The sequence below is a fragment of the Triticum aestivum genome, chromosome 1A, assembly GCF_018294505.1.
Source record: "Triticum aestivum cultivar Chinese Spring chromosome 1A, IWGSC CS RefSeq v2.1, whole genome shotgun sequence".
Taxonomy (NCBI): Eukaryota; Viridiplantae; Streptophyta; class Magnoliopsida; order Poales; family Poaceae; genus Triticum; species Triticum aestivum.
Genome location: NC_057794.1, coordinates 495,176,280 through 495,191,778, shown reverse-complemented (window position 1 = coordinate 495,191,778; position 15,499 = coordinate 495,176,280).

Below are 15,499 nucleotides of genomic sequence, written 5' to 3'. Positions count from 1 at the left end.
ATGAAATCCTGACCGACCTAGTTTGCACCCCATTATTTGGGAGTAACCGACCAACAGGTTCCTTTTTCGGCCTGAAAGCGTATCAAGTGGTGCGCGTGCAGCCGACGCCACATGTCGCGTGCTGGACGCTCCCGTTGGATTTCATTTTATTTTTATTTTTTGTACTTGTTTTCGGGTTTAGATGGGTTAAGGTTTTTTTGGCTTTTCAATTTTTGCCTGGTTTTTCCTAAATTTTGGAGATTTTTTTTAGAAGCACTATTGTTTTTCTAAAAAAAATGTACTTTCACGAGAAGCACAAATTTGCTTTCGCAAGAAGCACGACATACTATTTCGCCAGAAGCATAGTCAGTGCTTTCATGAGAAGCACAACTATGCTTTCATGAGAAGTAAATCCGTGCTTGCGCTTCTCGGAAAGGGAAAATTACAGCCTTACTTCCGCGTGAAGCACACCCTATGCTTCCCTGAATTGTCTCCAAAAAAAAACCTATGGTTCCCTGAAAAAAGAGAAAAACACAACATGTGCTTCCCAAAGAAAGTGAAAACCGCAACCGTGTTTTCGGACTCCTTTTTTTCTTCCTTTTTCCGGTTGCCGGTGTTTTTGGTTTTCTTTTCCTTTTTCTGGATCTTGGTTTTTTTGGTACTCCTTTTTTTGGTTTCCTATATTTTTGGGTAGTTTTTCATGATTTTTTTATGTCAAAACCTATTAATATGGGATCTACTTTTAAAGATATTGACGCAAGAAATCCAACTTCTTTTTGACAGAAATCCAACGTTAAAAGGGTTCGGTATTTGAATGAACGGTACGGGAGATAAAATGTTTTGAATAAACAAGTAGGGAGTGAACTTTGAAGGAATAACCCCTAACTAGTTTTTTCTTAGAAACGGCTTTAATTTTATTCATACTCATAATAATTACAGGTATCGTGATTTGGATCGAAAATCCAAAAAAATACAAAGTTATTTCTATGACTAAGAATTACAATGAAATATCTTCAATCGTTTATTTGGATACGTTCCAGCCCAGCCGAAAGTGTATATTGCTGAGTGGGTGTGTATTTTTGACATTTCAATATCATCCCGTAAACACAAGGCCCACAGGAGCCGCCGTAGCTATGCTTTTGGACGAAAGAGCGGTTCTCCATATTCCTGCCAGATGCGCAAAAAGGAGGCTAATTTTCTTTTAAATAATACATTTTTTCATAATTTGCATAAATATTACGCTCAAAAAATAATTTTCAAAAATAATACACCGTCGGCCTGCCGCAGGCCGAGTGCGCCTAGTCAGCCCGCAGCAGGCCGAGTGGGTGTAGTCGGCCAGTAGCCGACCGACAGCTGTCATGTGTGCCATGTGTCGGCCGCGCATTGGGCAGGCCACGTCGCGAGGGAGGAGGGAGGGAGCTGTCGGCGCGGGCGGTCACATGGGCGCTACTGTCAGCCTACCGCGGGCCGATCGGCCTGCTGCTGGCCGACAGGGTGCAGCCCCACAACGCACGGCGGGCCTGGCTTTGTGCGCCTATTATCCTCTTCCTCCACGCGAGAGCTTCTGTTCTTCTTCTGTTCTTTCCTTCTCATCTCTCTACACGAAAATGTCTCCAATTTCTAGACCTAAATGAGCCAGTTATTTGCGGTTTTGGCACTGTGAATGGATTCAACTTAGTTAGGGCAACCAAAAGTGGTCTCGATCTACTGATGGGTAGCTCGTGGTGGTCGTGGTGAGCATTTTGGTGGAGTTTTTTTCTAGCTCATTGGTGGAGGTTGTTGCGGCGGTTGATAACCCACAAGTATAGGGGATCGCAATAGTTTTCGAGGGTAGAGTATTCAACTCAAATTTATAGATTCGACACAAGGGGAGCCAAAGAATATTCTCAACTATTAGCAGCTGAGTTGTCAATTCAACCATAACTGGAAACTTAATATCTGCAGCAAAGTGTTTAGTAGCAAAGTAATATGATAGCAGTGGTATTGGTGGCAAAAGTAACGGTAGCAAAAGTAATATTCTTGGTGTTTTATAGTGATGACAACAGTAGCAACAGAAAAGTAAATAAGCGAAGAACAATATGTGGAAAGCTCGTAGGCATTGGATCGGTGATGGAGAATTATGCCGGATGCGATCGATCATGTAACAGTCATAACCTAGGGTGACACAGAATTAGCTCCAGTTCATCAATGTATTGTAGGCATGTATTCTAAATATAGTCATACGTGCTTATGGAAAAGAACTTGCATGACATCTTTTGTCCTACCCTCCCGTGGCAGCGGGGTCCCATTGGAAACTAAGGGATATTAAGGCCTCCTTTTAATAGAGTACCGGACTAAAGCATTAACATATAGTGAATACAGGAACTCCTCAAACTACGGTCATCACCGGTAAGTATCTCGATTATTGTCACTTCGGGGTTAACGGATCATAACACATAATATGTGACTATAGACTTGCAAGATAGGATCAAGAACTCTCATATATTGATGAAAACATAATACGTTTAGATCTGAAATCATGGCACTCGGGCCCTGGTGACAAGCATTAAGCATAGCAAAGTCATAGCAACATCAATCTCAGAATATAGTGGATACTAGGGATCAAACCCTAACAAAACTAACTCGATTACATGATAAATCTCATCCAACCCATCACCGTTCAGCAAGTCTACGATGGAATTACCCACGCACGGCGGTGAGCATCATGAAATTGGTGATGGAGGAAGGTTGATGATGACGATGGCGATGGATTCCCCTCTCCGGAGCCTCGAACGGACTCCAGATCAGCCCTCCCGAGAGGGTTTAGGGCTTGGCGGCGGCTCCGTATCGTAAAACGCGATGAATCCTTCTCCCTGATTTTTTTCTCCCTGAAAGTGAATATATGGAGTCAAGGTTGAGGTCGGTGGAGCGTCAAGGGGCCCACGAGGCAGGGGGCGCCCTGGGGGGTAGGGCGCGCCCCCACCCTCGTGGACAGGTGGTGGGCCCCCTGACATGGATCTTTCTTCCAGTATTTTTTAAATATTCCAAAATAATTCTCCGTTGATTTTTAGGTCATTCCGAGAACTTTTATTTCTGCACAAAAATAAGACCATGGCAATTCTGCTGAAAACAGCGTCAGTCCGGGTTAGTTTCATTCAAATCATGCAAGTTAGACTCCAAAACAAGGGAAAAAGTGTTTGGAAAAGTAGATACGACGGAGACGTATCAACTCCACCAAGCTTAAACCTTTGCTTGTCTTCAAGCAATTCAGTTGATAAACTGAAAGTGAAAAAGAAAAACTTTTACAAACTCTGTTTGCTCTTATTGTTGTAAATATGTAAAGCCAGCATTCAAGTTTTCAGCAAAAATTATGAACTAACCATATTCATAATAACACTTAGGTCTCATGTTTACTCATATCAATGACATAATCAACTAGCGAGCAATAATAATAAATCTCGGATGACAACACTTTCTCAAAACAATCATGATATGATATGACAAGATGGTATCTCGCTAGCCCTTTTTGAGACCACAAAACATAAATGCAGAGAACCTTTAAAGATCAAGGACTGACTAGACATTGTAATTCATGGTAAAAGAGATCCAGTTAAGTATACTCAATGTAAACTAACAGTAATTGATGCAAATGACAGTGGTGCTCTCCAACTGGTGCTTTAATAAGTGGGTGATGACTCAACATAAAAGTAAATGGATAGGCTCTTCGCATAGGGAAGCAGGGATTTGTAGAGGTGCCAGAGCTCGGTTTTGAATAGATATGAATAATATTTTGAGCGGTATGCTTTCATTGTCAACATAAAAACCGAGAGATCTTGATATCTTCCATGCTACACACATTATAGGCGGTTCCCAAACAGAATGGTAAAGTTTATACTCCTCCTCCACCAACAAGCATCAATCCATGGCTTGCTCGAAACAACGAGTGCCTCCAACTAACAAGAGTCCCGAGTGTCGTGGAATTGTCACGGAAGATGTCCTAGTGTGAGGACTTAGTCGTGAGGCCAACGCATATTTGTAGTATCTTGAGAGGGGTTGAGCGGAATCGAGATACGCAACACAAGACAAGGATTTAGACAGCTTCGGGCCCCGGGAAACATCATCCGGTAATAGCCCTACATGCTGTTTGTGGCTAGATCTCATTATGCTCACGAGAGAGTCGCCGCATAAGCCGGCTCCCCCTTTGTGTCTAGCCCTAGAGATTGTTTCTTACTTGCCTCCCCTTTTGGGGAGCCCTGCCCCTCCTTATACATGTGGAAGGGACGGGTTACATGTGGAGTCCTGTTAGGATTAGGATTAATCTACCTTCTAATACAAACCGGATACAAGTCCAGGTCTTAACTCTTTGTAAGACAAAATATTCCTCACGCCTTTCCTCTTAAATCGTCCCACTATAACATGAACCGGCCTTCTGGGCCTTGGGCCTCGTCATCCGTCTGTCCCGCCCGCCGGGTTACCAGTGAATCATAATGTTCAGTCAGATTGTTTGTAAACCGTCGGGTCAGTGCGGGTCGCCGGTGAATCGCTAAGTCCGGCCGGGTTATACTTCCGGCCGGGTTACTCCGCGGGGTATATCCCCGACATTAGCCTCCAAGTTTAGCCCCCGGGGTTATCTTTCCCTCCATCGTCCTGGGGTTCTTAAATTTGCTGAAACTGGCAAGATTTGCTGAGTCATGTCATTGTAGCCCTCGAGTCTCAAAGGTGATTCGAGGAGTTGGCTTGAAACTCTTCATATTTGACCATGATATAAACCGGCATAACTTGTATATTATTGGTGTTGATAGCACGATGTGAATCCACAGAAGGTTGAGGTGACTGCGGTGGGTTATAAATGATCCCGTATGAGCCGTGTCAGCAACTCGGCCAATGGTTCCTTCCAACTGGTGATTTGAAGTTAACCAAACTGTAGTGGCGGCGACTTGTGCGCCTGCCCATTGAACCACCCAGTGCAGACGGCGGTTGATAGTATATGATAATTTGCCTCCATTTTGTTGAAAGAAAAACCAGGCTACCCAAGCTGGGACTTGTTCATACTCAATAAAAAGCTCATGCAGATAGGTGCAGCCCGGTATGTTGATGTAGACCAGGCTGCGAGAAACGGACAACAAGGACGACCGCAACATCAGAGGCAGCTCGGACAGATGAGTCGACCGTGGCATTGTAAGCCGGTGCGGATGGGGAAAATCGGCGCCGGTGTCGTAAATCGGTACGGACAGGCGAGTTAATCGCGGGTACAGTCCCGGCAAGCTGATGTAAACCGGGCCACAGAGACGGCGACTTTCTCACGTTCATTCACCGGGTGGTATGACATGGACGAAATGCCAGTGCAAAACATTGCTAGTGCGTGCTCCGTGCCCGTAAGATAACGCCTCATTTGTAATGAACAATTGTCATGCGTCAAAAAAATATCACATGCCAAAGTAATTGTTCACACAAAAATTAATATGTGCTATGAAAACAAACCGAACGGATATCACTTGATTTTTTTGTTCGGACAATGGATGATCCCTTCATCGCGACAGAGGCGGTTTAGGTTGGTCGGCGACTCAATATGGTCCCGGCGGTTCAGGCAGATGAACCGGCCATGCACCTGATTCGCCCAGACAACAAATGAATCGGCCGTGGCATTGTAAACCGGCGTGGACGGGAGAGTCGGCCATGGGGTCGGACGGGTAAATCGCCCATAGTGTTGTAGACCGTCGCGGACGAACGAGTTGTCTTCCACGTTGTAAGCTGGCGTGGATACGTGAACCGGCCGCGAGGGCGGACGGGCGAGTCGTCCGTGGCGTTGTAAGGTGGTGCGGACGGGCGAGTCAGCTGGCGCATTTGATGTAAACTGGACCGCGACACGCATGCCCGTGGAGCCACGTGACACAGCCGAACGTGAATTCGCGGTATAACACCACTTTTGTAATGAATAATTTACGTGTATATAACAACACTATAAGTCAGAGTGGTTGTTTTAAAAAAAAATTAACAAGTATTTATTGATAAAAAGTAAACTGTATGGATATCACCTGGTGCATTGGTACGACAAATGATCCGTACGTAATGTCCGTAGATAACCTCTGTTTTTCTTAACAGCGCAGGATTAATCCGCCTGTCCTCCCACCAAGCAGGTACCCCAAGGCGGAGGTGGCAGGCCGGCAAGTTGTTGTGGGGTCGTCCGGATTTTCCTCCAGCTCGTAGTGACTCGGCAGAGGCTGTGGCCACACGGCCGTAGTATCAAGACCCGTCGGCGGAGACGGAGGCCCCGATACAGTGTAAGATGGAGGCGGTTTTGATGGCGGCAACTTAGCAGCGGATTCACATGGAACGGCTCAAGGTGGAGATCAGCATAAATGTCAGTTTAAAACCCAAGCGGCTCTGAACAGGGGTGAACGGCGATTTGCACGCCGCGAGCGACTCGGCAATGGAGCATAATCCGGGTCGTGGTCTTCTTCCCTTTGAAAAACTGAACAAATACTACTAGTAGACTCACGTACTAGCACTCGTGGCTGGCCTGATCAAAAATAATGATTAAAAAACGAGTCTGGATCTTGCTGTACAGATTACTCCTCCCCAAAAATCTGAGTTTTCACGTGGACTGATCTGACACGACGTTCGGCGGTTTGCAGCACAATTCTTGTCAATTTCGGCAACACACACCTGTGACAGCAAAAAATTGATCTTTCATCTAGATTCGACGGAACGCCCAGACGCGTGGTCTCTGTAACTTGACGTGTTGTTCGGAACAAAAAAACTGTAGCTTGATGTGACAAGCACTAGCACTAGTAGCCGGCTGATCGAAGTACTGTTCTTAATCGGTAATGAAAGCACAAAACAATTCTGCTTAGCTTCACGTGAAGGCCCTTGGGACTCGAAACAGCAGCAGCGGTTGATTCTCTCAAAACAGCAAACGGGACACTACATACTCGGGGCTTTAGACATATATACGCAGCAGCGGCAACTTGCAGATCGATATGACGCGGCGTACGGTGGCTCAGCGGAAATCCTGTCGGCTGCCTTCATTGATCTAGCTTCGGTTCGTCAGGCCGCCTCGGCGGTGACGCACAGTATGCCGAATTCTAGCTTCTCTTGTCTCAAACTTTGTATATGCCGCCGCTGAAAAACTTTTTCAATCTTTGACTAATGAACTTCATAGTTGACATGAATTCTTCCACACCGGTTCTCGCTGATCCGGCAGGTCGTAGCTTCTCGAACCCTAAAGAGATCCTTCCTGTCGTGGAATTGTCACGACAGATGTCCTAGTATGAGAACTTAGTCGTGAGGCCAACGCATCTTTGTAGTAGCTTGAGAGAGGTTGAGCGGAATCGAGAGACGCAACACAAGACAAGAATTTAGACAGCTTCGGGCCCCGGGAAACATCATCCGATAATAGCCCTACATGCTGTTTGTAGCTAGATCTCATTATGCTCACGAGAGAGTCGCCGCATAAGCCGGCTCCCCCTTTGTGTCTAGCCCTAGAGATTGTTTCTTGCTTGCTTCCCCTTTGGGGAGCCCTGCCCCTCCTTATATATGTGGAAGGGACGGGTTACATGTGGAGTCCTATTAGGATTAGGACTAATCTACCTTCTAATACAAACCGTATACAAGTCCAGGCCTTAACTCCTTGTAAGACAAAATATTTCTCATGCCTTTCCTCTTAAACTGGCCCACTATAACATGAACCGGCCTTCTGGGCCTTGGGCCTCGTCATCCGTCTGTCCCCCCGCCGGGTTACCACTGAATCATAATGTTCAGTCAGGTTGTTTGTAAACCGTCGGGTCAGTGCGGGTCGCCGGTGAATCGCCAAGTCCGGCCGGGTTACTCCGCGGGGTATATCCCCGACACCGGGGGAGTTTTGTTTGCAATTATTTTGATTTGATTTGCATAAAGCATGGAACTGGGCATCCCGGTGACCAGCCATTTTCTCGTGAGTGAGGAGCGGAGTCCACTCCCGTTGAGAATAACCCGCCTAGCATGGAAGATACAGACAACCATAGTTGATACATGAGCTATTCGAGCATACAAAACAAAATGTTTATTTGAAGGTTTAGAGTTTGGCACATACATATTTACTTGGAATGGCAGGTAGATACCGTATATAGGTAGATATGGTGGACTCATATGGAACAAATTTGAGGTTTATGGAATTTGATGCACAAGCAGTATTCCCGCTTAGTACAAGTGAAGGCTAGAAAAATACTAGGAAGCGACCAGCTAGAGAGCGACAACAGTCATGAACATGCATTAAAATTAATCAACACCGAATGCAAGCATGAGTAGGATATAATGCACCATGAACATAAATATCGTAGAGGCTATGTTGATTTTGTTTCAACTACATGCGTGAACATGTGCCAAGTCAAGCCACTCGAATCGTTCAAAAGAGGATACCACCCTATCATACCACATCACAACTACTTTAATAGCTTGTTGGCCCGCAAGATAAACCATTATAAGCTCCTAGCTAATTAAGCATGGCATAAGCAACTATAATCTCTAATTTTTATTGCAAATATGTTTCTTTCATAATAGGCTGGATCAGGAACGATGAAGTAATCATATTTACAAAAACAAGAGAGGTCGAGTTCATACCAGCTTTTCTCATCTCAATAAGTTCATCATATAATCATCATTATTGCCTTTCACTTGCACGACCGAATAGCGTGGATAATAATAACAGTGCACGTGCATTGGACTAAGCTGAAATCTGCAAGCATTCAATTCAAGAGAGAAGACAAGGTAATATGGACTCTTTGTTAGATCAACAATAATGTATATGAGAGCCACTCAACATTTTAATCATTGTCTTCTCCTCTCGACCCCCAAAGAAAAAGAAATAAAACTATTTACACGGGAAAGCTCCCAACAAGCAAAAGAAGAACGCGAAATCTTTTGGGTTTTCTTTTTAATTACTACTACTACAGCATGAAAAGTAAACCAGCTAAAAAGCTACAACTATTTTTTTTTGTTTTTCTTAAGGTTTATCAAACACACAAGAAGAAAGCGTAAAAAGGAAAATAAACTAGCATGGATATTACAATGAAAAAGTATGAGCACTGACAACTAGCATGAGTGTGTGAGCAGGAATATAATGTCGGTGAGAAATACGTAGTCCCCCAAGCTTAGGCTTTTGGCCTAAGTTGGTCTATGGCCACGGCTAGCTTGGCGGATATCCAAAGTAATAGTTGGGGTCGTACCCCCCTGGTGCCACTGGTTGGCGATCTCTTCGGGATTCCACTGATAAACAGACTGTCGGTGAGGATCAAATTGTGGTTCCGGCTCTGGCTCTGTAGCTGGTGTGGGGTTTCGATAGGCTTGAATGGCCTCCGGTGGAAAAAGGTACTTGCCTGCAGGTAAGTCAAACAAAGAAGGACCAGGCAAGGTAATAGTCTCAGGGTGATTTTTTATTGCATGGATAATTCAGGAAACATACAGAAACTACTATTTTTGCTTTTTGATATAAATAACAGAAAGTAAAAAGAGGGTACAGAGAGTTGTGTTTTCTAAATTCATCCACCTCATGCTCATCCAAAGGAATCCACTAACAATGTTGATCAGGTCTTGTTAACAAACTCATTTCGAATTGCATGAAACCGGAGAATTTTCGAATAACACTAGGTTACCTCAATGGGGATATGCATGTCCCCAACAATAAGAATATCATATTTCTTCTTGACAGTAGGAAGAGGAAATTCAAAACCTCCAATAGTAATTGTTGAAATTTTTCCAATAGAATTGATACTGTGGACTTGAGGTTGTTTTCTCGGAAAGTGTACCGTATGCTCATTACCATTAACATGAAAAGTGACATTGCCTTTGGTGCAATCAATAACAGCCCCTGCAGTATTCAAAAAGGGTCTTTCAAGAATAATAGACATACTATCGTCCTCGGGAGTATCAAGAATAACAAAGTTCGTTAAAATAGTAACGTTTGCAACCACAACATGCACATCCTCACAAATACCGACAGGTATAGCAGTTGATTTATCAACCTTTTGCAAAGATATTTCAGTAGGTGTCAACTTATTCAAATCAAGTCTACGATATAAAGAGAGAGGCATAACACTAACACTGGCTCCAAGATTACATAAAGCAGTTTTAACATAGTTTTTTTAATGGAGCATGGTATAGTTGGTACTCCTAGATCTCCAAGTTTCTTTGGTATTCCACCCTTAAAAGTATAATTAGCAAGCATGGTGGAAATTTCAGCTTCGGGTATCTTTATTTTATTAGTAACAATTTCTTTCATATATTTAGCATAAGGATTCATTTTAAGCATATCAGTCAAACGCATACGCAAAAAGATAGGTCTAATCATTTCAGCAAAGCGCTCAAAATCCTCATCATTCTTTTTCTTGGATGGTTTAGGAGGAAAAGGCATGGGTTTCCGAATCCATGCTTTTCTTTCCTTACCGTGCTTCCTAGCAACAAAGTATCTCTTATCATAACGTTGATTTCTTTGATTATGGGTTATCAAGATCAACAAAAGGTTCAATCTCTACATCATTATCTTTGCTACGTTGAGCATCAACATGAACATCATCATTAACATTATCACTAGGTTCATGTTCATTACCAGATTGTGTTACAACATCAGAAATAAAAATATCATTGGGATTCTCAGGTGTGTCAACAACAGGTTCACTAGAAGCATGCAAAGTCCTAGCATTTTTCTTTCTCTTCCTTTTAGAAGGACTAGGTGCATCTATAGTAGTTCTCTGAGAATCTTGCTCAATTCTCTTAGGGTGGCCCTCAGGATACAGAGGTACCTGAGTCATTTTACCACCTCTAGTCACAAATCTAACATCATTGTTATTATTATTGTTTAATTCATTGAGAAAATCATTCTGAGCTTTAAGTACTTGTTCTACTTGAGCGGTAACCATAGAAGCATGTTTACTAATAAGTTTAAGTTCACCTTTAACACTAGCCATATAATGACTCAAGTGTTCAATCATACAAGAATTATGTTTCAATCATCTACCAAAATAAGCATTAAAATCTTCTTGCTTAACCATAAAGTTATCAAATTCATCAAAACATTGGATAGCAAACTTAGCAGGAGGAATTTCAACTTTATCATATCTATAGAGAGAATTTACCTTTACTATCTGTGTCGGGTTATCAAGACCATGTATTTCTTCAACAGGTGGCAAATTAAGACCATGTATTTCTTCAATAGGTGGTAAATTCTTAACATCTTTAGCTTTAATACCTTTTTCTTTCATAGATTTCTTTGCCTCTTGCATATCTTCAGGACTGAGAAATAGAATACCCCTTTTCTTTGGAGTTGCCTTAGGAGTTGGTTCATGAAGTGCCCAATTATTTTCATTGGTCAACATATTATTCAATAGAATTTCAGCTTGATCAACTGTTCTTTCCCTGAAAACACAACCAGCACAACTATCCAGGTAATCTCTGGAAGCATCGGTTAGTCCATTATAAAAGATATCAAGTATTTCATTTTTCTTGAGAGGATGATCATGAAAAGCATTAAGTAATTGGAGAAGCCTCCCCCAAGCTTGTGGGAGACTCTCTTCTTCGATTTGCACAAAATTATATATTTCCCTTAGAGCAGGTTGTTTCTTATGAGCGGAGAAATATTTAGCAGAGAAGTAGTAAATCATATCCTGGGGACTACGCACACAACCAGGATCAATAGAATTAAACCATATCTTAGCATCACCCTTTAATGAGAACGGAAATAATTTAAGGATATAATAGTAGCGAGTTTTCTCATCATGAGTAAACAGGATAGCTATATCATTTAATTTAGTAAGATGTGCCACAACAGTTTCAGATTCATAGCCATAGAAAGGATCAGATTCAACCAAAGTAATTAACTCAGGATCAATAGAGAAATCATAATCCTTATCAGTAATAAAGATAGGTGAAGTAGCATAAGCAGGATCGTATTTCATTCTAGCATTCAGAGTTTTTTCTTTAAGCTTAGCTAATAACTTCTTAAGATCACTTCTATCATTGGAGGCAAGAAAGTCTCTAGTAGTTTCTTCATCCATAACATAACCCCCAGGAACAACAAGCAATTCATATGTAGGGGGAGAATCTTCATCATCACTTTCATCAATATTATCAGTTTCAACAATTTCATTCTCTCTAGCCCTAGCAAGTTGTTCATCAAGAAATTCACCAAGTGGCACAGTAGTATCAAGCATAGAAGTAGTTTCATCATAAGTATCATGCAAAGCAGAAGTGGCATCGTCAATAACATGCGACCTATTGGAATCAATAGCATGTGTAGGTGTCGCAAGCTTACTCAAAACAGAAGGTGAATCAAGTGCAGAGCTAGATGGCAGTTCCTTACCTCCCCTCATAGTTGAGGGAAATCTTAGTTCTTTCGTCTTTCAAGTTCCTCATAGTGACCAGCATATATAAATCCCAAGTGGCTCAAAGAATAGAGCTATGATCCCTGGCAACGGCACCAGAAAATGGTCTTGATAACCCACAAGTATAGGGGATCGCAACAGTTTTCGAGGGTAGAGTATTCAACCCAAATTTATAGATTCGACACAAGGGGAGCCAAAGAATATTCTCAAGTATTAGCAGCTGAGTTGTCAATTCAACCACACCTGGAAACTTAATATCTGCAGCAAAGTGTTTAGTAGCAAAGTAATATGATAGTGGTGGTAACGGTTGAAAAGTAACGGTAGCAAAAGTAATATTTTTGGTGTTTTATAGTGATGGCAACAGTAGCAACGGAAAAGTAAATAACCGAAGAACAATATGTGGAAAGCTCGTAGGCATTGGATCGGTGATGGAGAATTATGCTGGATGCGATCGATCATGTAACAGTCATAACCTAGGGTGACACAGAACTAGCTCCAGTTCATCAATGTAATGTAGGCATGTATTCTGAATATAGTCATACGAGCTTATGGAAAAGAACTTTCATGACATGTTTTGTCCTACCCTCCCGTGGCAGCGGGGTCCTATTGGAAACTAAGGGATATTAAGGCCTCCTTTTAATAGAGTACCGGACCAAAGCATTAACACATAGTGAATACATGAACTCCTCAAACTACGGTCATCATCGGTAAGTATCCCGATTATTTCACTTCGGGGTTAACGGATCATAACACATAATAGGTGACTATAGACTTGCAAGATAGGATCAAGAACTCTCATATATTGATGAAAACATAATAGGTTCATATCTGAAATCATGGCACTCGGGCCCTAGTGACAAGCATTAAGCATAGCAAAGTCATAGCAACATTAATCTCATAACATAGTGGATACTAGGGATCAAACCCTAACAAAACTAACTCGATTAAATGATAAATCTCATCCAACCCATCACCGTCCAGCAAGCCTACGATGGAATTACTCACGCACGACGGTGAGCATCATGAAATTGGTGATGGAGGAAGGTTGATGATGATGATGGCGACGGATTCCCCTCTCCGGAGCCCCGAACGGACTCTAGATCAACCCTCCCGACAGAGTTTAGGGCTTGGCGGCGGCTTCGTATCGTAAAACGCGATGAATCCTTCTCCCTGATTTTTTTCTCCCTGAAAGTGAATATATGGAGTCAAGGTTGAGGTCGGTGGAGCGTCAGGGGGCCCACGAGGCAAGGGGCGCGCCCAGGGGGTAGGGCGCGCCCCCACCCTCGTGGACAGGTGGTGGGCTCCCTGACATGGATCTTTCTTCCAATATTTTTTATATATTCCAAAATAATTCTCCATTGATTTTCAGGTCATTCCGAGAACTTTTATTTCTGCACAAAAATAACACCATGATAATTCTGCTGAAAACAGCGTCAGTCCGGGTTAGTTCCATTCAAATCATGCAAGTTAGAGTCCAAAATAAGGGCAAAAGTGTTTGGAAAAGTAGATACGACGGAGACGTATCAGCGGTGGAGGTGGAGGTGGTGGTGGTGAAGTTGGGGCAGTGTGGTGGAGGTGGTGGAGGTGAAGCTCCGGCAGTTTGGTGGCCACCGTTCGTCGTTCGTCGTTCTTCGTTCGCACGCACGCTTCAAGGGTATATTTCGGCAAACATTTTATTTTTCGTAGGTGCTTCGGTAGTATTTGTTAATATGTTTCGATGTGAAATAAATTAGGTGTGCAATTATTGTTATTTGCCCCGGTAGTATACGTAAATATATTTAGATGTCAACTAATTAGTTGTGTAAAAATGTGTAGTTGCTCCGGTAATATTCCGTACTATATGTGGATGTCAAGTATTTAGGAGTGTCAGTATTTGTAGTAGCTCCGGTAAAATCCGTAATATAGGCAATCCAGTCAAATATTGAAATCTATCAATATTTGTAGTTGATCCGGCAAATATTCGTAATATACTTGTAGGTGTGTGAATTGTATTAGTTGCTCCGTTAATATTCTGTAATATATAGCTAGCTAATATATAGACATGTCTAATATTTGTTAGTGGGGGTATTTTAAGTTGTTGCTTAATACTTGTATTTCATTGTTGAAAAAAATAGGTGAGCTGAGATGTCTGATGTCCGATGTAGTGAAGTTCAGATTTTATTACTGTCCAAACAACTGAATGGGAGCAGATCCGAGTGAATTTACTCACATAGAGGTGCCAATGAGCGCACCTCAAACATGGTCTGTCAGTAGTTGAAAGAATGGATTGCGGCAAGTTTAGGTCTTGATACTGAAACACACACCGTCAGTGTTCATGCATTGTGGACACGGTCAAGTTCAATAATTTACTTTTATTTGAGGCCAATAGAGCGAGACTCCAATTGGGTGCGGTGGTTACAAGGTTGTGAACGAAGGGGATGCAATCCTATTGCTTTAGTGCTTCCCGTCGTGAAGGAGGTCATTGCACATGAAGGCAAGGGTGGCTACGATCCTGGTCATAGCAGTGTAGGGAGGCAGTTATCTATGTCAAATGCTGGAGATGATGGTTACGAACAAGGACAGAGCAATCAGGTAGAAGGAGGAAATGCTTATGGTTATGAACCAGGGCAGAGTAGTCAGGTAGAAGGAGGAAATGCCAATGGTGATTACAATGGCGAGGTGGACGCTGACGAGGTAGATGGGCACATGCACGACTAGATGGAAGAAGAAGACAACGATGTTGAAAGGGGTCATGCCGATGATTCCGACAAGTCGGATGAATAAGAAAATGCAGAGGAGGTCCCGAATCCTGCATCGTGGAATCGTGACTTCTCATGTGCAATGATTATGAACGATGGACATGATTCTGGCTGGCAATACCACCAGAACAATATTGCGAAGGGTGCTATGTATCTGAATAAGCAAGCCCTGAAGGATGCAATAATTAATTGGGCAATGTCCACGCAAAGGGTTTTTACAGCTCAGGTGTCCAGTCAGAAATTCCTGACAATGGTATGCAAGAACGTAGATTGTCCCACCAGGGTGCACGGCTTTCTCCCTAAGTATGGCACAAGTTGGGTGATCAGTGACTTAGTTAATCACACTTGTATTATTCCCTGCATCCCTCAAGATCATGCCAACCTTTCATCGATGCTTATTGCTCGGTTGTTTTACGATGAGATAGTGTAGGGCAAAGCTATGGAAGTGAA